This window comes from Carettochelys insculpta, chromosome 7 (genome assembly GCF_033958435.1).
Source record: "Carettochelys insculpta isolate YL-2023 chromosome 7, ASM3395843v1, whole genome shotgun sequence".
Lineage (NCBI taxonomy): Eukaryota > Metazoa > Chordata > Testudines > Carettochelyidae > Carettochelys > Carettochelys insculpta.
Genome location: NC_134143.1, coordinates 2,983,523 through 3,003,163, shown reverse-complemented (window position 1 = coordinate 3,003,163; position 19,641 = coordinate 2,983,523). Strand labels below are relative to the sequence as shown.

General features: G+C 51.5%; 2 non-coding genes across 2 annotated transcripts; both read left to right on the top strand.

The window, feature by feature from the left end:
- The first annotated feature begins 14,875 nt into the window (after nucleotides 1-14,875).
- On the top strand, nucleotides 14,876-14,957 carry TRNAF-AAA (transfer RNA phenylalanine (anticodon AAA)). The gene has a single exon. It is a non-coding gene; the product is annotated as a tRNA-Phe (tRNA).
- Nucleotides 14,958-17,255: 2,298 nt separating this feature from the next.
- Nucleotides 17,256-17,327, top strand: TRNAH-GUG (transfer RNA histidin (anticodon GUG)). Its single transcript has one exon. It is a non-coding gene; the product is annotated as a tRNA-His (tRNA).
- Nucleotides 17,328-19,641: the final 2,314 nt, after the last annotated feature.

The following is a 19,641-nucleotide window of genomic DNA, read 5'->3' as shown; positions in this document are numbered from 1 at the left end:
CTCCCAACAGGCCATGCGCATTACAGTGACTCTGGTGGCATTTCAACCCACAGCCTTTGAATGACTGGCCTTAACTCCACACAACCATGGCAGCTTAGCAGTCCAACTTGTTTTCCATAGCACTACAGAGCCCTGTGTGCTGTACAGCACATCCTGTGCTCTGGCAGTCAGACTCCAGGGGCACCCAGCATATGGGGTCCCCTCCCTGACAGTCCTGGCTAAGACCCATCAAGGCACCTCTCCTCAAGGGACTTATCTCATTCTTTTATGCACCCAGCTGGGGTTGTGCCCTTCACAGCACAGTGACATACCTCTGAGACCCCAGAATTTCGGAAAACAATTCAAAAATTAGATTGATCCATGCAGGGCCTAAAATTTTCAACAGACAGACAGACAGATTATTTTTTATGGTCCTTTATTCTTCCAGAGTCTAAGGGTGTATGACTTCTTTGTTTCGGTCTTCACTGACAAGTCTGAGGAAGGATTGCCTAACACAGTGAATGCTAGAGGGAAAGGGGTAGGGTTAGAAGTTGAAATATAAAAAGAACAAGTTAAAAATCACTTCAAAAATGAGATGTCTGCAAGTCACCAGGGCCTGATGAAATGCATCCTAGAATACTCAAGGAGCTGATAGAGGAGGTATCTGAGCCTTTAGCTATCATCTTTGGAAAATCGTGGGAGACAGGAGAGATTCCAGAAGACTGGGAAAGGGCAAATATAGTGCCCATCTGAAAAAAGAGAATAAGAATAACCCAGGAAACTACAGGCCAGTCAGCTTAACTTCTGTACCAGGAAAGATAATAGAGCGGGTAATTAAATAAATCATCTGCAAGCACTTGGAAGGTGGTAATGTGATAGGAAACAGTCAGCATGGATTTGTAAACAACAAATCATGTCAAACCAATCTGATAGCTTTCTTTGATAGGATAATGAGCTTTGTGGGTAGGTGAGAAGTGGTAGATTTAGTGTACCTAGACTTTAGTAAAGCATTGATACGGTCTCACATGATATTCTTATAAAAAAACTAGGCAAATACGACTTCGATGAAGTTTCGATAAGGTGGGTGCATAACTGGCTGGATAACCATAGTCAGAGAGTAGTTCTTAATGGTTCTCAATCCTGCTGGAAAAATATAACAAGTGGGGTTCCGCAGGGGTCTGTTCTAAGACCGGTTCTGTTCAATATCTTCATCAATGATTTAGATATTGGCATAGAAAGTACGCTTATTATGTTTGCAGATGATACGGAGCTGGGAGGGGTTGCAGCTGCTTTGGAGGATAGGGTCATAATTCAAAATGATCTGGATAAACTGGAGAAATGGTCTGAGGTAAACAGGATGAAGTTTAATAAGGACAAATGCAAAGTGCTCCACTTGGGAAAGAACAATCAGTTTCACACACACAGAATGGGGGAGACTGTCTGGGAACGACTACAGCAGAAAGGGATCTCGGGTTCTAGTGGACCACAAGATAAATATGTGTCAACAGTGTGATGCTGTTGCAAAAAAAACCAGACATGATTCTGGGATGCGTTAACAGGTGTGTTGTGAACAAGACACGAGAAGTCATTCTTCTGCTCTGCTCTGCGCTGGTTAGGCCTCAGCTGGAGTATTGTGTCCAGTTCTGGGCACCGCAGTTCAAGAAATATGTGGAGAAATTGGAGAAGGACCAGAAAAGAGCAACAAGAATGAGCAAAGGTCTAGAGAACATGAGCTGTGAAGAAAGGCTGAAAGAATTGGGCTTGCTTAGTTTGGAAAAAAGAAGACTAAGGGGGGACATGATAGCGGTTTTCAGATATCGAAAAGGATGTTATAAGCAGGAGGGAGAAAACTTGTACTTGTTAACCTGTGAGGATAGAACAAGAGGCAGTGGGCTTAAACTGCAGCGAGGGAGGTTTTGGTTGGACATTAGGAAAAAGTTCCTAAGTGTCAGGGTGGTCAAACACTGGAAAAAATTGCCTTGGGAGGTTGCGTAATCCCCATCACTGGAGATATTTAAGAACAGGTTAGATGAGTGTCTGTCAGGGATGGTCTAGACTCTAGACAGTACTTGGTCCTGCCATGAGGGCAGGGGGCTGGACTCAATGACCTCTCAAGGTCCCTTCCTGTCCTAGCACTCTATGATTCCATGATCAGTAGATGCCAGTAAATATCCATTTCACTCCAGAAACTGATATTTCTTTTCCGATTTGGAATTACTGAAGGGCACAGACAGGGCCCAGAGGAATGAGGCAACGGGAGCCCTTGGCTGAGTTGGATTTCAGGCTGTGGAGTTCTGAGGGTTCCAGATGTGCTCTTGACAGTTTTGGTTTTAACGGTTACAAAGTTTGGAGTTTGGAATGGGTGTCTGCTGCCGTTCAGTAATTACTGTCTGAGCACCGTATTGTTTCACCTCCTACCATGCAGAGCTTCCCACGGCTCTGCCCATTGAAATGGATAAAACCTTTGCAGCTGGGAGCATGTCAGGAGATAAATGTAAAATACTATAAATATTAATTCTGTCTTAACTATGTATTAAATTCACTGAATTCTGCCTAGGGCTGAATATCACCCGTTAGACACACCCAGTTCTGGCAGCTTATCAGGAGTGGGGGATTCTGGTGTCCACATGCAGCCCCAGTGACCTGCCACAGCAGCACAAGTGGCAGATTGCAGGCTGGGTGCCCAAGTGTGGTCGGCTTTTCCCCAAAGCCCCCAGGGCTGCAATGACACCAGCTGGCTCTGCCCACTTCAGCCAAGAGCCGAGTCAGTTCCGGGAAGGGGAATGCCCAGTATTTGCTGCAGGCCGGGCCTAGTCTGAACTGAGGAAGCTGAAACTAGCCCTGTTCCCCAGCCCAGAGGGAGCCAGGGCTGCAGTGAGCCCTCTGAAAAGTCTCCGGGAGGAAGTGACGTGTCCCGTCTGTCTGGAGACCCACAAACCCTAATCTCCCTTCTCCCCCCACACTCAGAGCTTCTGTCTGATTCCCCCATTAACCCCTCCCTTGTGTTAACCCCTCCCTCTCTCCCTGCCTGCCTGCCCTGGGCTGAGGGACTCTTCTGCTGCCCCTGCTGCTGAGCAGGGCTATTTGGGGGGACGGGTTCACTCCTGCTCGTGTGTGGCCTGGTGCTGCCTGAGCTGGGACATTTCCAAGCAGCCAGGTGCAGGAGGGAGGCCCCAGAGCAAAGTGCAGCCCGGGGACAGCTGGGACACAGGGAGATTGAAGGTGTGTGGGGGGAGGGGAGCTCTGCCAATGGTCGCTGAGTTGGACCATCTGCCGGGGCTCCCAGAGTCCCTCGCCCCTCCCTTTGGGAGAGGTGGGGGCAGGGGGGCACGATCCTGAGCCCCGAGTCTGGCCCAGCCGATCCTTTCACCCTGTCCCTGACCCGTCCCTGCCTGTGAGTGACTCTCCCCAGCCCTGGGCTGAGATCCCAGAGCTGTCGGGCACAGCCTGGGGGAAGGAGATTCCCTGAGTCCCTCTCCAGCTGGGCCCGATTCTGCCACTGACCCGTCAAACCCTCCCGCAGGGCTGAGCTCTGCCCCTCACGCTCTGGTTCTCTCCCCTGCAGCGACTGTGACTCTGGATCCGCACACGGCTCATCCCCAACTCGTCCGGCCGGAGGGTGGGAAAAGTGTGAGATGGGCAGACGCACGGCAGCGACTGCCCGACAGCCCCGAGAGATGCGACACGTGGCCTGTGTGCTGGGCTGTGAGGGGTTCTCCTCGGGGAGACCCTGCTGGGAGGTGGAGGTGGGGGATGGACAGCTCTGGGCGGGGGGTGTGGACAGAGAGTCTGTGGGTAAGAAGGGACAGATCAGCCATAGCCCTGCGGTGGTGGGGGCGTGATCTGGGCTGTGCAGCGACGGGGGATCGGTTCCAGGCTCTCACCTCCCCTGACACCCCCCGCTCCTGAGCTGCCCCCCCATATGATCCAGGTGAGTCGACTGTGAGCAGGGGCAGGTGACATTTGTTGATGCTGAGGCCAAGATCTTCAATTTCGTGCTAGGCTCCATCCCTGGGGAGAGAATACGGCCCTGGTTCTGGGTGGGTGGGGATCCCGGCTCCAACTGTGTCCCTGAAACCAGCCTCTTGAGCCTCAGTCTCTATGACTTTGGAGGACTCCGATCTACCAACACCCTGGCTCAGATCTGAGCCCTGAAGCTCCTTCGGTGGAGAAAGAGGAGGTAAGGAGCTATTTAAAAAAGCTAAACATACATAAATCCATGGGCCTGGAACGAATTCATCCGAGGGCTCTGAAGGAGTTGTCATATCTCATTGACGAGCCCTTGGCCATTATCTTTGAAAAGTCGTGGAGATCAAGAGAGATCCCGGATGATTGGAAAAAGCCAAATGTAGCGCCCATCTTTAAAAAAGAAAGAAGGGTGATCCAGGGAACTATAGGACGGTCAGTCTTACATCAGTCCCTGGAAAAATCATGGAGGGGCTTCTCAAGGAAGTCACTTTGAGGCATTTTCAGGAGGGGAAAGTTATCAGGAATAGTCAGCATGGATTCATGAAGGGTAAGTCATGCCTGAACAATCTGATTAGCTTCTACGATGAGATAAATGGCTCTGTGCATAGGGGACAATCAATGGATGTGATTTAGCAAAGTTTTTGATTCGGTCTCCCACAATATTCTTGTCAGCAAGTTAAAGGAATGTGGATTGGATAAGTGGTAAGATGGATAGAAAGATGGCTACAAGGTCGGGCCCAATGGGTAGTGATCAACAGCTCGATGTCGGGTTGGATTGCACCGTCAGCAAGTTTGCGGATGCTACTGAGTTAGGGGGAGAGGTAGGTACGCTGGAGGGTAGGGTCAGAGTCCAGAGTGACTTAGACAAATTGGAAGACTGGGCTGCAAGAAATCTGATGAGGTTCAATAAGGACAAGTGCAGAGTCCTGCACTTGGGCCGGAAGAATCCCAAGCATTGTTACAGGCTGGGGTCTGACTGGCTCTGTTGTGGTTTCGCAGAAAAGGACCTGGGAGTTGTACTGGACGAGAAGCTGGACAAAATTCAACACTGTGCCGTTGTAGCCAAGAAAGCTAATGGCATATTAGGTTGCATCAAGAGGAGCGTTTCCAGTAGATCCAGAGAAGTGATTATTCCTCTTTATTCGGCTTTGGTGAGGCCGCATCTGGAGTACTGTGTCCAGTTCTGGGCCCCATTTATAGGAAGGATGTGGATACACTGGAGAGGGTCCAGTGGAGGGCAACCAAAATAGTTAGGAGGCTGGAGCATATGACGTATGAAGAAAGGTTGAGGGAATTGGGACTGTTTAGTCTGCAGAAGAGAAGACTGAAGCAGGACTTGATAAGAGCCTTCAACTTACTGAAGGGAGGCTGCACAGAGGCTGGAGAGAGGCTGTTCACAGTGGTCACGGATGGCAGAACACGGAACAATGGACTCAAGTTGTAGTTGGGAAGGTCCAGGTTGAACATGAGGAAAAACTTTTCCACTCGGAGGGTGGTGAAGCATTGGAACGGTCTCTCCAGGGAAGTCGTGGAGTCTCCATCCCTGGAGGTGTTTAAGTCTCACCTCGACAAAGCCCTGGCTGGGCTGATCTGATGGATTTGGTCCTGCTTAGAGCAGTGGGCTGGACTCAATGGCTTTTTTATGTCTCTTCCAGCTCTATTGTTCTATGATTCTGTGGCACCAGCCGGCTGTTCCTTTCTTCTCTTGCTCTTCCTCAGAAAGGGGAGGAAAAAGAAGACCCCCTTGTGCCACATATGAACCAGTCAACTGCAAAGAGCTTGCAGAGCACTCCCTAAAGTCCACTGCTCCAGCAGCGGAGCAATAGAAAGGCAGCAATTCGTCCCTCTCACCACCACTTTCTCCAGGGTGGCGCACACAGGTGGACGGCATTTCAGGAGAGGGGCAGAGGAACCCAGCAGAGTCTATGGCACCCTGGTTATCCCCAAAGTTTCCAAGCTGAAATCAGCAATAAACACGGCGTCTCATTTGTATCCTGGCCTGTGTTCCTGCTTTTATGGCTGGCCTGGGGCCTTGCAGTCCCTGCCCCTGTGAGTGCCAGCAAGCAGACAGCCTTTCAATGAGACCAGGGAACACTTTTGTAATAGGGAAACAAAAACATTCAACCAACAGCCTTGGCCAGGTAGCCTGTCCTCTCCTCACTGGCTGCTATGGGCAGAGGCCCAAAGAGGAAAAGGAAACAGGCTGAGTGACTGGCAGGGAGCAACCTAGAGCCCTGATGGGAGATGACTCCAGCATTCACAGGTGGTGGGGGTGGCCACCCTGTTTGGAAGGGGCTTTGGCCACCTCGTTCCCTCACCTCGCTTGGCTACTTCTTTCACCTTGGGACTGAGAAGGACTTGGACCTTGGAGAGAGCCTGGCCAGCCCTGCCCCATGGTAGGAGATGATGCTGATGGCAGTGTTCTCATCTTCTCCCCATTGCGGTCACCTGATGGCCCAAGTGCTTGCTGCCGAAACACACCCCATCAGAGGCAGGTTCTCCAGCCCATGCGGCAGAGGAGGGCTTAAGAATCACAACCTCAACTTGAGGTAGAGGCTTCGTAGTGGGCTGGGAAAGTGACCCTGTGTCTTCCTTGCACTCAGCCTCCCAAAGCACAGAGCCAGCCCTCTCCCCTAGCCCACGCTGAGCCATGCACCTCACACAGGGAGGAGCAGCAGGAGCGCTCTCTCACAGCAGCTCCTCTGGCTTTCTCTGCCTCCTGTTTCCTCTCGGGGTCTTCTGGCCTCACAGGCCCCCTCTAGCAATCAGGAAAGTCACAGAAGCAGGACTCTTGTACCCCCAGGCAAATGCTCACACCCACACTTGAGCAGAGGCTCTCGTGGCACCCTGGAAATCCCGTTCAGCCCCGTTCAAGTGCCGGTCGCTGTGTCTGTACTGCAAAATCTGGTCGACAACGCACAGGTCAGTTTTGTGGTGCCTGATTTAAAGGAGAGGGAGGCCCTCAGTGGAGGAAAGAGAGGCAGTTGCAGCCTCCCAATACTGACCTAGTGAGTCTGTCTGTCTGTCTGTCTGTCTGTCTGTCTGCGTTCCCTTCTCTTGAAAATTTTCTGCCCTGGAGAAATGTAGCTCATGATTTTTGAATTCTTTCCTTGAATTCTCCGGTCTCAGAGGTGTGTTCAGAGCGTCGTGAGGGGCACAATTCTCGCCAGGCACATAAAAGAATGAAAAGTTCCTGGAGGAGAGCTGTCTTGGTGGCTGTTAGCCTGAGCAGCCAGGGATGGAAACCTGCCCCCAACTATGGGTGTCTCTCGCCTCTGAGTGCCAGATGACACAACAACAGAGAACCCTCAGGGGCTGCAGTGACCCCATGGAAAATGTGTTGGATTTCTAAACTGTGTTGGTTACTGGGACCCAAGGCCAGTCAAATTCCCAAGGCCTTCAAGTTCCACCCCAGCCTTCTCAGCTGCAGCCAATGACCAGAGCACCTACTGCAGAAAAGCCAAACCACTAAATGTGGCCAAAAAGGCCCAGGACAGACACAGCTGGTCACCAGGAGCTGCAAGTCTCTGCACAACACAGAGGTCTGCTTGTACCTTCTGCCCCAGAGGAAGTGCAAATGGGGGAGGAGACAAGGAAAGTCAAGTTACCTTGTCCGTACAGAGCCCTGCTATAGCCCTCTTGTGGGGCTCCTTTCCAGAAGCCTTATGGTAAAATTCTTCTACCACTGTTCTTGGCTCTAAACCCCAGGTAACCCCCCGTAACTCCCAGGCAAAGGCTGGGTGGGGGCAGCTGCTGCTGGGCCCCCAAAACACAGGGCCTAGTGCAGCCACCCACATTTGTCCTATGGATGGAACAGGTCTGATAACAGACACACCCCAAGAGGAACCCCCCTCTTTTGCTTTCACTCACCCCAGCTCTGCCCTCCCCACATCCGCTGCTGCTGCTCCCTGGAGCCTCTTCCAGGAGCACACACCCAGCTGGCTGCAGCTCTGTCCCTGAGGCCAAGGGAGGAGGGTCGATCTCACATCACAGGAGCTCACAGGGGCTCCACTCCATGGAACGGGGCCCTTGGCTTTGCCTGCCCACCAGCCTTTCTCCTCCCTTGAAGCTCTGTGCATAGGCAGGGGGAGTAGGGGAGCCCCTGGGTATGTTACAGCTCATCTCTGACAACTCTGGGCCCCCTGTGCAGCTGGCTGGGTGGGAAAACCCAGGTAGGAGTTAGAGACGCTCACTGCCGGTGCATCCATGGCAGGACATTGGTGCTGTAGTTCTGGGGGGTGTTCAGAGAGATCCCTTGAGTTCTACAGGGCAGTGAGAGGAGACGGGCAGCTGGAGTCACCCAGCTCTGCCCTCCTGCCAGGCTGGTGTGTGTGGAAATGCCGCGTTTTCTTCTGCCCATGAGGGGAGGGTGGGAAAGAGCCTCTGAGAGATCCTGAACACGGACTTATCTCATGTGACAGGAGAGGCTGAAATGAGACTATTTCTTGTGGTGAAAGGTGGGTGTGTCAGGAGAGGGGTTTGAAGCTGTGTCTCCCCACCGAGACCAGAACACCCAATTGAGAGCAAGACAGAGCCTGCAGTCAGGCACTTGTGAACAATTTCACACACACATTTCACTTATGCACACTTGACTCCATCTGCTGGGTGCTGGGATAGGAGGTGCTTTGGTGCAGTGACTGCTCCCTCTGGGAAACAATGCAAAGGATTTTATCCCCAGTGTCAGGGGTTCACATCCCATGCAAAGCGGTTTCTTTCTTGCCTTGATATTGATTTTCTCAGCCAATACAGCAGGTCTCTCCCAGCTTGCACTGGTGTCTTGGCCTTTGGTAGCACACGGCTGTTCTTGTTCTCCGATTTGGTCGAAGCAAAGACAGTACAAATGGATAATTTCATCCTCTTTGGCGTGTGGCAGAGGATTTTCTTCTCTTCATTTCTATCCTCACCTGCCCAAGGAGGAGAGAAGAAAACTTTTCCCCAGCTGACTGTCCCCCTTCAGTGCTCTGCAGCTTCAGGGCTTTCTGCATTCGCTCCAGCTGTGCACTGGGCATGTACATGAGCTATGATTATCCAGGGGACGGTGAGAAATGTGGAGCTCGGTGCTCATCCGACTCACTTACACAAGGACAAGAGATGGAGAGTTCAAAAGTGTGATGGGAAAAGTGTCATTGAGAAGGGGAAGGTGATGGTTTGTGTTAAATAAACCTGGGGCTGCCGGAGGGGAGGTGGCAGCCTGGCTGGGGTGTCTGTGGCTGTCTGCAGGGCAGGCATGACGGTGACCCCCTGAACAGTATGGAACATACGTGCTATTGGGAGAAAGCTTTTGCACATGCTGGGGACAGGAGCGGAGCAGTCACTGAAGCAGGCAGCTTGTGCGCCATTACCTGTGCAGGGGCTCAGAGCTGGGTAGAGCAGTAAAGGTGGAACAAGCCTGCACTGCTGTGAGGAAGGGACACTGAGGCAGTCCTACTGAGGAGTTTAACTCAGATTGCAAGAGGCAGAGTCCCGAGCTCTGTGCTTTACACCAGAGGACCGGCTGCTTGTGTCTAACTGACTCTTCTCTCCCCCAGCTTACACGCTGCACTCTGCCTTTAGGGCTTGTTTGCATCTGCTCCCTCTCCTGGGCCTGGCAGGGCTGTGACTGTGCTGCTGGGCCTCCTGCACACTGGGGCTGGAGCCTGGGATCACCACGTCTGCCTCTCCTAAATGCTGTGCGTGCAACCAATGGGAAGACGAGAATCTATTGAGGGTCTTGCATTTTGCTATCCTGGTTTGTTGAAGGGGTCCCTGGGCGGTGGCAGGAAACATTGAGCAGATATGAACATCGTTGGTTGGAAGGTTTGTCTCTGTTTCTCCTCGTGAAAAAGGCAAATTGGAGAAGCTGTTGCACCACTGCTATTGATGAAGTTTTCAGAAGTTCTTCGTGCCCTTTGCTTGCCCGTTCTTCGAAGGGAAACTTGCTGATGCACTGGCTCCCGAGAACACTTCAGAAAAGCACCAAAATGTCAGTGTGTATTTTCTGCAGTGTCGTGGTTAGCACATGGGTCTAACTTGTAACTAGTCGCTTGTTCTAAGCCAGGTAGAAACAGTCCTGCTTCCTCTTTTGTGGGGCCAACTCATTTCTGGAAGAATCCTTAAGAGCTCTGCCTTCTTCCTCATTGGTTTTTTTTTCCTTTCATGAAACTTTAATATCTAAGGATGGGGGAGAAATGGAGCCAATAAGATCTCCCATCACTTGGGTGCTTGGTTACCACCTATTTAGCAAAGATGATGATAGAAGAATTCCAACCCTCAGGGTGGCAAACTGGCAGTTTCTCCTTCATCCATTTCTTTTCAGCTAATGTCAAAGCACATCCCAGCGTTAGGTCAGGGTGACTGTGTATAGAAACCTGCTGTGCTGGAGAACGGCTGTTTGGTGTTGAAAGAGTTGTGCTACCGTTGTGTACGGAAACTGTCTGCCTGACTCATAAAATATTAAAGAAAATTAGTGGCTCAGGAGCATTCTTTCCAGTAGTGTCGGGATGGCTGCGTGGTCTAAGGTGCCAGATGTAAGATACTGTCATTCCTTTTCCTGGATGTTCTGGCCTCCAGAAGGAAAGGTGGGTTCAAATCCCCTTCCTGAGGCGAGTGGCTTTTTCCACATGCTGAACTGGCCTTGATTCAATGCCTCACCGAACAGCGCACCAGCGGTTGCTTTGGATTTCTGTTACAGCAGGGGCAAGACTGAGGCAGAATTCAGATGTGAACCTCCCACTCTGGCAGTGTGACCACACAGTCAAGGGGCCAACACCCACCATCTGCACCAGGCTTCTCTTCTCTGCTCTGAGAACTGCATGAATACCAGCTCTGTAATGCAGCACAGGAGCTGTGTCACTAGCCCCACCAGGTAGCTGAGCCTTGGGTTAGTTGGCTTGTCTCAGCCTGTGGCCAGAATGATGCCACGGGAAGGGGAGGGAGACACACACCTGTCTGTGGTGCCTGCAACGCCCTGGGGGTGTGGAAGGGAAGGGAGAAAAGAAAACAGGCTGAGTCCCTCTCTGCTCACACAGGGGATGGGAACTGCTGTGGAGATTTCAATAGCATCAAGGGGCTCAGAAAGAGCCAAAGGCATTAACCTGATCCCATCAAACTCCCTTTTACACTTCCCTGTTTCCATCCCTCCCCTATTGCTCTGCCTGTGGCTTTTAAAGCTGCTCACCCAGCTCAGGCCTTCCCCCTCCTTAGCCACACAGGGGCAGGCTGAGCCTCAGGCTGATCAAAGGCAACCAAGGGAACAAGGGATCAAACCCTCCCAGACACACAATCCCACCTGACACCATCACAGAAATCAGCTGCAATCAGCATAAAACGGCAAACACCCAGCGAACTCACTTCACTGCCACCAAACCACAGTGCACTCACTGGCACCTCTCCAGCAGCGCCTTCTGCTGCTCCCCCTCTTACGCTCCCCTGTCTCAGGCCCCTGGCCAAGACTCCATGTTAAGTCACCTAAATTGTTCTGTCCCAAATCAGGCCTAGTTGGCAGACAAACGACTGGGGGGTCCCAGCCACCGTTCCCTTTTTGCTGCCTTACAAAAAGAGACTTGGGGAGAAAAATCACCTACTTGAGCAAGTTCCATCTTTGTGCTGCAGCCGCCGTCGGTGTTCCCTGTAACCGGTGGGCTCGTGCGAGTGCTCAGCAGAGTTTCTATATTACACCTCTAGGTTAACGTCAGCTGCCCTGCACTGACCTAGCTGTGGAAGTGACAACGATTCCTCAGCTCTCATCCCCTATTAGCCCTCCTCTACTTAAGATACCTTGATGACATCTTTATGATTTGGACTCATGGTATAGAGACTCTAGAAGAATTCCACAGAGACTTTTACCATCTACACCCCACCTTCAACTTATGCGTCGATTACTCCACGCAAGAGATACATTTCCTGGACACTACAGTACTAATCAAGGATGGTCTCATCAGTACCACACTGTACCGGAAACCCACTGATCGCTATACTTACCTACACGCTTCTAGCTTCCATCCTGCACACATAACGAGAGCCATTGTTTACAGTCAAGCCCTGAGATACAATTGCATTTGCTCTGATCCAACCGACAGAGACCAAAAACTACAAGATCTCTACAAAATATTCATAAACTTGAATTACCCACCAGGAGAAATAAAAAAAAAAAAAAAAAATTGACAGGACCAGACGAATACCCAGAGACCAGCAAGTCCAAGAGAGGCCCAAAAAAGCCAAGAATAGAACACCACTGGTCATCACCTACAGCCCCCAACTCAAACCACTGCAATGCATTATTAAAGACCTACAACCTCTCCTTAATTGGGATGCCACACTCCAGAAGGCCCTTGGTGACAGGCCTGTTCTCTTCTCCAGACAACTTCCCAAACTTACGAGGATTCTGACCAATATCCACAGTCTATCCCGCAGGAACACCAGTTCTGGGACTTTTCCCTGTAACAAAGCCCACTGCCAGCTTTATCCACATATCTATTCTGGAGATACCATCACTGGACCTAACCAGATTATTCACAGAATCACAGGCACATTCTCATGTTCCTCAGCTAACATAATTTATGCCACCATGTGCCAACAATGCCCGGGTGCTTTGTATATTGGACAGACTTCAAACTCTCCGCAACAAAGAGTTAATGGGCACAAAACAGACATCAAAACACTCCTGATGCACAAAACAGTTAGTCTACATGTTAATGGAGTGGGCCATTCCGTTAATGACTGAAGAGTTTGCGTCTTACTGAAGAAAAATTTTCAGTCTGCTTTGGAAAGAGAAACTGCTGAATTCTCTTTCATATTCAAATTTGACACAGTAACACTTGGTTTCAACCAGGATGCGAATTTTCTGGGACATTATCGGAGCTCTTTTGCATACTTGGTCTAATCTAATTCTTGACCCTCGCCCCGCCCTGCCCCTCTGCTCTCTTATTTGCTCACATTGATAGTTTTTTTCTGATTTGTCAACCTTGATTACTGTTTTTGGTTCTCTGTGTCTAAAATATTGAGTCTGTTCTGGGCTGGCTCTGGTCTGAAGAAGTGGGTCTGTCCCACCAAAGCTCACCTCATAAATTCTTTTGTTAGTCTTTAAAGTGCTACTTGACTGCTTTTTTGTTTTCATTTCTATTGGTGCCTGTTGATTTCAGTGCCTCTCTACTTTCCTTTTACATCACCTGCACAGCTGGCCAGAAGGAACTAACCTGTCAGAGTCCTCTGTGCCTGATACCTGTCACATGAGAGCCTGTAACAAAAGTGGCAGATTGGGGAAGTAAAAGTGAGAGGGTTTGATTGGCTCCAAAGGGCCCTGTATGCTAATCAGGAGGGGTGTGTCTGCAAACAGACACATGCAACCACCTCTGATACCCTGCGTCCCAAAGCGGGTGAATTGGGCTTCAGCAAAAGGGGTGGTTGGTTTTAGACTTTTGTCCCTTAGTTTGAGGAGGGTGGAAGCAGCTGTTTGAAAATGTTCCCCATGGGCACGAAGCTTGTGCCTGTTCTGCTGGGTGTGCAGCTGAGAAGTATGTGGTTAAAACTGTCCTTTTAGAAATTATTTTTCTTGTATTTAGTTGTTTAGGAAATGCCTCTGTCTGTTCCTGGTCTTATTGACCATGATGGTAATGAATTGAAAAGTTCTCTTGTGAGCATGTAATAAGTAGGCAGTGCTGCTGTTTGTTTTTAATGATTGTTTTTGTTTTGTCTTGTTTGAGTGGCTCTTAGTGTGAAGTTCAAAGTAAGTTTTTACAATGTGGAATTGTTTTAGCTGCTTTAAGTGAAATGTTCAGGAGCAGAGGGAGTGAAAATGGTGTTTAAAAGTTTCTGTTTCTTAGTTGTTAAAAGAATTTTATCCTGTTTTGATGTACACACACATTTCCTTTGTTACACTATGCTGCAATCTTCACGTGGGGACCTGGTTCTGCTTTTCTACCCTTTTCTCCGTGGCTGGTTGAGTCTACACCACAGTGTGATTTCAAAAGGCAAACTTTCCAAAGCCACCTTCTGACAGATCAATTTTTGAAAGCAAGCGTCCACACGCCCCAAGCAAAAGGAGACTGTGAGCTGCTCTTTGAAAAGACCAGGCCCTTGGTTTGCAAGGAAGCAGCCACATGTCACAGGCTGCTCTTTTGGGAGAAAAGGGCCAGCAAATGCCATGGCTGCGCCAGCAAGGCAGAGAAGCCCTTCTGGGGGATGCAGCCTGGTGCTCCTTTAAAGGACTCCTCCAAAACACACTCATTCTACACATGCCAAGGGCTGGCTTGTACCCAGAGCACCGAGAACTCGACCACATGGAGAAGCCACATGGTGGCACACAATGGCCCCCTAGAAGCCCCCTGATGCCTGACCCATCCAGGCCATGGTCAGCCTGTAGGCACTGCTCCGAGCTGCCACCCTCCAGCAGCTCCAGGGGTCTAGCCTAATGGCTGCCCTGGTACAGACCACTGCCCTGGGGTGACGCTTGTTCTCCCTCCCCTGGGTGTCCGGCCCTGTGGGACGAGCCCTCCAGCAGCGAGTGATGGGACAGGCTGGTTCTGGGGGACTGGAACGACACCCGCTGGCTCCACAACTTCAGTACGACAAAGTGGCTATTTCTGGAGCTAAGTCATTGGCCCTCCCCGGCCCCCCAGCACCATGACACACAGGTGCAGCCCACACTCCCCTTGCACAAGGGGGTAGCCATTGCTATGTGGAGGCTCAATGCCCTGGACAGCCACCAGTCATTTGGCCACCAATTGGGGGTGGGCTGCTGCCTGTGGGGCTCTGCTAATTAGCTAGGCAGCACCTGCATCTCTCCTGAGCAGCGGCCCAAGCACACAGCTTCCAGGGACACTGCCAGGGCCGGGGCTGAGGAAAGGGGGGCGCAGGAAACCCCACCAGCTGTCTGGCAGTGTTCCTTACCAACCTCGGCCCACTGAGCTTTCACCAGGGTCTCTGGCCAGGGGGCAGAGTTGATCTTGCAGCTGTGATGGCTGAGTGGTTAAGGCGTTGGATTAAAAATCCAATAGGGTTTCCCTCTGTAGGTTCAAATCTTGCTCACAGCGGGGGCTGTGTTTTAGCCACATCCTGGAACCAGGACACTACAGCAGCACACACCCTGAGACACTGCCCAGGGGCTGTCTGTGACCAGTGTGTGGAAGAGGCCAGGGGAGTCTGTGCCTGGGGGAAATGCTGACCCTGGGGTGTGGTCACTGCTCTGGCTGCTGCTGGGCCCAGCCTGTCTCCTATGTCAGCCCAACAGTGCTACACTCACCTGTGTAATGCCCTGGCAAGGACTGGGCAGCCCTGGTTCAGCTGCAGCCAGTGATAGGGCAGCTGCCTCTAAGGGAAGGGCCTGTTCCCAAGGCTGGCTCAGGGGCTCTGGTCTCTACCAGCTCCTGAGCTGTGCAGTACACAGCTGGGAAAGGGACAGACACTTGCCCAAGGGGGAATGAATGTCACTATCTCCTGTCTGCCCCAACAGCAATAGACTGATCTACACAACCAGACACAGGCCAGCATCCCTTCCTATGGTTCTCCCACAGGTTGGGGGGAGCAGCTCAGTGCAAGGCCAAAAAGGGGGCACAGCATAAAAACTGTCATCACCCCTGTTCTCGGGGCAGTCGCCACAGCTGGGAGACCGCAGCTCCTCTGCTCTCTGGGACAGAGTCAGTGATGCTCCTTTGCATACCCAAAATGCATTGCGTGGTGTGTCCAGAGTCCCTCATCCACACGCTGCCTTTGCTCCTGGAGCCTCTGGTTCTGGTGGTGAAATTCGGCTGGAAGCACCTCTGGTCAATGGGCTGCACAAAGGGGAGGCTTTGTGGATTGTCTGTGTCATCACTGTGATGTGAGAAGAACTTGCTTTCCCCCCGCTCCAGGTCCTTCACCCAGTTTGGTTCATAATCCATTCTTTGCTTGTCTTTTTTTTTGTGTTTTTTTCTTAAAATGTCTGTGTAGAGAGACTTGTCAGAGTTTTTATCCAGTTTGTGGTTGATGTGTATTAACAGTTTTAGTTTTATGTATATGTTTTTTAATGTTTTTTGCTGTGTAATACTTTTTTTTTCTAAATGTACTTGTTGTGCTGTGTGGATGGTTCTGTGATTTTATTAAACTTTTTGTCTGCTGTATAATTTTTGCCCTTTTCAGTTGTGGGTCACTGTATTCTGGAGGAGCAGGGTGGATAGGTAGTAGGCTGAGGGCTCTGTAGTTGTGTTTACACGTGCACATTACTTCAAAGTAGCGGCACTAACTCCGAAATAGCGCCTGTCACGGCTACACCTGTTGGGTGCTATTTTGATGTTAATGTCGACGTTAGGCGGCGAGACATCGAAGCCGCTAACCCCATGAGGGGATGGGAATAGCGCCCTACTTCGACGTTGAACGTTGAAGTAGGGACCGTGTAGTCGTTGCGCGTCCTGCAACTTTGAAATAGTGGGGTCCGCCATGGCGGCCATCAGCTGAGGGGTTGAGAGACGCTCTCTCTCCAGCCCCTGAGGGGCTCTATGGTCACTGTGTGCAGCAGCCCTTAGCCCAGGGCTTCTGGCTGCTGCTGCTGCAGATGGGGATCCATGCTGCATGCACAGGGTCTGCAACCAGTTGTTGGCTCTGTGTATCTTGTGTTGTTTAGTGCAACTGTGTCTGGGAGGGGCCCTTTAAGGGAGAGGCTTGCTGTTGAGTCCACCCTGTGACCCTGTCTGCAGCTGTGCCTGGCACCCTGATTTCGATGTGTGCTACTTTGGCGTGTAGACGTTCCCTCGCTGCGCCTATTTCGATGTGGTGCTGCGCAACGTCGAGGTTGAACATCGACTTTGCCAGCCCTGGAGGACGCGTAGACGTTATTCATCGAAATAGCCTATTTCGATGTCGCCACATCGAAATAGGCTACTTCAATGTAGGCTTCACGTGTAGACGTAGCCTATCTGTGTCAAAGGAGACACATTGTAAAAGAAGCCAGAGGGTTCTCTCTTTCCAGGAGAATGAGGCACTTTCTAGCACAGAGAACAGCTGTTATGTAAAAGTGCAGCAAAAGACAGAACCATCTGCTTCCCACCTGAAGCAACTCCCCCAGCCTTTTCCAATGTGGGCGTCTTTAACATTGTACATTCCTCTAATGCTGCCCTGACGGCACTTGTATCGAGGGCCAAAAGGAAAAGCCCCTTTTACCAGCACGAGCTGGATGAGCATCAGGCTCTTTATCTGGCAGTGCCGGGCTCAAGCCCTTCTCTGGGCAGCTGGCTGTTGATTTGCCTTGTGCCCCACGAGCCCAAAGAGTCCTGCCTGCAGCTGGAGCAGTGGTCCAGGCTCCAGACTGTGGGGTGATGCCCTAGAAAGGAAAGCTCACCAGAAAGTTTCCCCAACTGGCCATGATCGTACAGTGGTTAGTACTCTGCACTGTGGCTGCAGAAACCTTGGTTCAAATCCAAGTCATGGCAGTGATAGCCCAGCACAGGGCTGCTGCTGCTTTTATTCTTCCCAGAAGGGCGGTGAAGCGCTGCAATGCGTTACCTGAAGAGATGGTGAAATCTCCATCCCTGGAGGTTTTTAAGCCCTGGCTTGACAAAGCCCTGGCTGGGATGATTTAGTTGGGGTTGCTCCTGCTTTGGGGAGGAGGCTGCACTCAATGGCTACGTCTACACGTGCCCCAAACTTCGAAATGGCCATGCAAATGGCCATTTCGAAGTTTACTAATGAAGCGCTGACATGCATATTCAGCGCTTCATTAGCATGCGGGCGGCAGCGGCGCTTCGAAATTGACGAGCCTTGCCGCCGCGCGGCGCGTCCAGACGGGGCTCCTTTTCGAAAGCACGCCACCTACTTCGAAGTCCCCTTATTCCCGTGAGCTCGTGGGAATAAGGGGACTTCGAAGAAGGTGGCGTCCTTTCGAAAAGGAGCCCCGTCTGGACGCGCCGCGCGGCGGCAAGGCTCGTCAATTTCGAAGCGCCGCTGCCGCCCGCATGCTAATGAAGCGCTGAATATGCATGTCAGCGCTTCATTAGTAAACTTCGAAATGGCCATTTGCATGGCCATTTCGAAGTTTGGGGCACGTGTAGACACAGCCAATGATCTCCTGAGGTCCCTTCCAGCCCCAGGATTCTGTGGTTCTAAGCCCATATTCACAGGAATGGGCCAGGAAAACACAGTGTGTGGCTGGTGGAAGCTTTGTGGGGCCAGGTGCTGAGAAGGCCCTGGGCAGAGAGAGGGAGTCCTGGGAGACACAGGATCTGCAGAGGAGCAATAAGGACACAGTCCATGCTGCCAGCTGAGGGTGAGAGGTGTCCAGAGGGCAATGCCAGCCAGCCCCAAAGGGTGAGGGGCAGGTGGGGAGGGCTGGAGCCATTGTTCAGGGCTCTGCTTCCCGCAGCCTGAATTCAATGTCAGAGGCACCTCCTGGGGCTGCCTTACTAAGGCACAGCCCTAAAGCTCACTGAGCTGCTTCCCTCTCCTGTCCTGCACGAGAGCGAGTGGGGTGACTGGCGCCTGTTGGAGCCAGGTCTTTGGCCCAGCCGGATGGACGGGTTCAGGCGATCGGTTGGTGCGCTGGAACTTGGCAGTGTGCCCAGAGATCCCTGGAGTCCTGATGCTGGTGTGATCTTGTGAGCCTGGGGCAGCCCTCCCTGGAAATGCCGTATCTCTCCTGCTGAAGGCTCTGGTGCAGTGAGGAGTGATTTAAAGTCCCCACAGCGCTCTTCTGACCCCAATAGGCCCCCTGCTGCCCATCCCTGCAGTGTGGGAAACAAAAAGTTTATGACCAAGAGAAAACAAAGGAACAGGACGGGAGGTGTTACAAGGCAGGTCACAGGAATACAAAGCCTTCAGAAGCCTTCATCCACGCAGTGCTGGGGAGTTTGCAGGCCTGAAAGTCCCTCTGCAACACACCCCCAGCTGGGGCGGGTCATGCAGTACTTTTCTCAGAGCTCTGCTTGTAGAAAGGTGACCCCAGAGGGGAGGAGCAGGAGCCTGGGACAGATGCAGCCTCCCTCTGACCTTCCTGGTGCCACGTGGCTTGTGTTTCCTCTGTCCCAGCCACAAGCTGCCCAGCGTGTAGCCTGGAAGCCTCAGGGTTATGTGCATGGACATGGCCAAACCGACCTGCTGAGCCTTCAGCTGTACCCTTGTTTTCCCAATCGGCCAACAAGATAGCAGGCGGTACAGGATGAGCCATCAAGCAGGCCAGGCAGCCTTCCAGGCCAAGCCACCCGAGCCATTGGCTGCCCAAGCCCCACCCTGCTGGGGCCAGCCAGCCACCCTCTAGCCTGAGCTGCCCGAGCCCCACACTGCCAGTAAGTTTCCCACCCTGTCAGAATGGTCCTTCCTTTGTTCCTATATGTGTGACCTTAAATTGGGCTGTACAGAAACACTTATTTCATTGCACTTTGTTCATCAAGGTGTCCAGATTGGTTTGGGTTAGTGACCTGTCTGTCCCCTTCATTGTTTACTGCTCCCACAGTCTTTCCCTGTGTCTACACTGCAAAAATAACGGTGAAGTTGAGTATGGACACACACCAGACTGCGAAGCTGGGCACTTCTCCATCCCCAGGAATTGAGTAAAGACTTTGAAGTTAGCTCCCAAAGGGCAAATGTGTGTAGACTCTCTGCTGCCTACTTCGAAGTCGTGCCTAACTTGGAAGTTAACTCTGAAGTTAGTTTCTAGTGCGGATTCACCCTTTGTGTCCTCTCTTAACTTGGTCCATAATAATGTGATGTTTCCTTCCAGGTCACTCCTAAAAATGTTAAATAGCGGTGAGT